The following is a 2501-nucleotide window of genomic DNA, read 5'->3' as shown; positions in this document are numbered from 1 at the left end:
ATGTGCAATAAAAACAAAAAGGCTTTATAGAAACCTTCTGGATGCTGTACTCTAGAAAATAACGAGGGAAACGGGCCGTGGGGAGGGGACCCACCGTGCCCCTGCTGCCCCCACACCCGTGTCTGCCGAAGGCCTGTGCCTGTTCTTCATCTCAAGGGGGAGCCCAGGCCTGCTGCTGCTCATTCCTCTGGTTCGTAGGTACTCATTCATCCACACATTTGCGCCCCTCCCCCAAACCCCGCAGGCCTACAGTTAAGAGCCCTCAGCAGGCGCTGAGCTCCCACCCTCGATGATCCAGGAGAGGCCGAGGCCCAGCAGCATTGCCCGGGGTTTGTTACATGCAGGCTTGGGCCGCCCATACCCACTGGGTCAGAATCTGCGTTTTAACAGGATGAGTTTATGAAGCCTGCTCTGGCCTGTGTGCTGGGCCCTGTGGAGAAAGGGGAACAGGCCGGCACTTCCGGTCATCTAATGGAGGAGACAGACTGGCCTGTCCTCTGTGCCAGCTGCGAGGGTCAGTGCTCAGATGGCCCAAAGGGACAGCTTCCTGGAAAAGGGGGTTTGTGAACTGGGCCTCAGCGGCGTGCAGCATTCAGGGAGGCGAAATGGGGCTTCTTGAACACATACTGTGTTTCCTGATTTGTGACCAGGCGGAGGGGACCCAGCCTTCCCCGTGTCTGCTGCCCAAGGGCAGACGGCTAGAGGGAAGCCTCGGCTCAGATCACACCGCTTTGATCAGACTGAAGATGGAGCCTGGCCTATTCTAGAAGCTACCATGCGTTTCTTGTATGAAGGGCTTGACGCCCCCTCCCGAGTATGGGCTGTGTCAGGGAAATGAAGTGGAGTTAGGAAGGAGGGAGCCGACCCAGGGTCCTTACCCTGCTCACTGGCTCGCGGGGGAGACCATGCAGCTTCGGGTGCACTCCCTGGGGGGAGGCCTGGGAGCCTCACTCCTCGGACAGTGTCCTAACTCCGAGAACGCTACCAACTCCAGGTGGAAAAGGAGGTTTTGGGGGAGGGGTTAAAGTTGATAAAAAGCCACCAGCAGGTAAAGGCAGGGAAGGTGGGCCTGGGGACTGAAGACCTTGGCCCGTCGGGTCTGTGCAGCGCGTCCCCGGAGGCCAGCAGGGGTCAGCAGTGGGCCTGGCCATGGATCGGCCAGTGCAAAAGCAAGGAAAGAGGGTTAAACCAGCCACAAAGAAAAGAAACCACCACAGCCGGAGAATCGGCGGCACCCAGGAAAGCATGACCTTTCCAGAGGATTTAAACCTGACTCAGGAGCTAGAGAATTAGGTCCAGCTAACTGGTTGAAAAGGAGCCGATGATGAGCTGCCCTCTCCCAGCACCCACAGGGAGCCTGGAGGAGCCAGCGGCCATGGCCTTGTTCTGGGCAGCAGGCACAGGCGTTCCCGTGCAGAAGCTCTGCCAGTCGCCACGGGTCCTCAGCATAGGAAGAACATGAGCTGAGCTCCAGGGCAGCGGAACGTTCACCCATCAGCGAAAACGATGAGACACCCACGCTTCACTGTGATGTGACCTCCTGGGCTGGTCCTGCTTCCTGTGGCCTGGCCTCGGCCTGGACATGTTCACTCAAGGCAATCAAAGGACAGCCACAGCCCAGCTTGAGCAGGGCCCCAGCAAGGGGGCCTTGCAGCCTGCACAACCCCAGAAAGGCCCGTGCAGGCAGGAAGCCTCAGGTTTTTGCTGAGCTGGGAAGGGCCTGCCCAGCTGACCACAACTCTGGGTGGATAGAAAGCCCCAGAGTGAGAACGACCACGGGAGACCTCACCCCAAACGTACAAAACCCCCCAGGAGAGTCAGGAGAAGGCCCCGAACTTCTTAGAGGAGCTGGCAGAGGGAGCCTGGGGCCCAGCCCTACCCAGCCATGGGACATCCCTTCTAGGTGGGGAGGAAAGGTGGGGGGCAGTGCTGACTCAGGGGTGCCCCGAGATTCCCCACAGAGGATGCTGTTTCCTTTTGTGCTCAGGATCCATCGACCCTGAGCCGTGGAGGGAGGAGCAGAGGGGCCTCCTGGCCTCTGTCGTGTGACAGATACCCACCCAGCCCCTGTGGTTTCCAACATCCTGTGGGCGGCCTGCTCTCAAACGCCTTCGCTGCACCTCTGGCCAGGGCTGCAGCCGCCAGTCTGCACTCTGCCTGCCTGAAGCCTCAGCAGGCTTCTCCAGGGTAGCCACCGTGTGTCCCCCCAGCACCTGGCGAGCGCTGATGGAAGGGACAGAGGGAGTGAGGGGGGAATGGGAGGATGGCATTCTATGAAGCACTTCTGATCTGCCGCCTTGGTACCCTCCCCTCCATCATCCACGCGGCTCTTGAGGACAGGCTAATACAAGCACACGCCCCCTCCCAACTCCCCTCACACACAAGCTGCTACATGCACTTGAACCTACTACTCTCCTGCTCTATAACCATTGCTGGCTCCCACCTGCTCGCTGAGAAAATCTGAGGCCCCATCACTTTGCTCCCACCTCGTCATCTGCTTC

The sequence above is a fragment of the Balaenoptera musculus genome, chromosome 15 (genome assembly GCF_009873245.2).
Source record: "Balaenoptera musculus isolate JJ_BM4_2016_0621 chromosome 15, mBalMus1.pri.v3, whole genome shotgun sequence".
NCBI lineage: Eukaryota > Metazoa > Chordata > Mammalia > Artiodactyla > Balaenopteridae > Balaenoptera > Balaenoptera musculus.
This window is presented reverse-complemented; position numbering follows the sequence as displayed.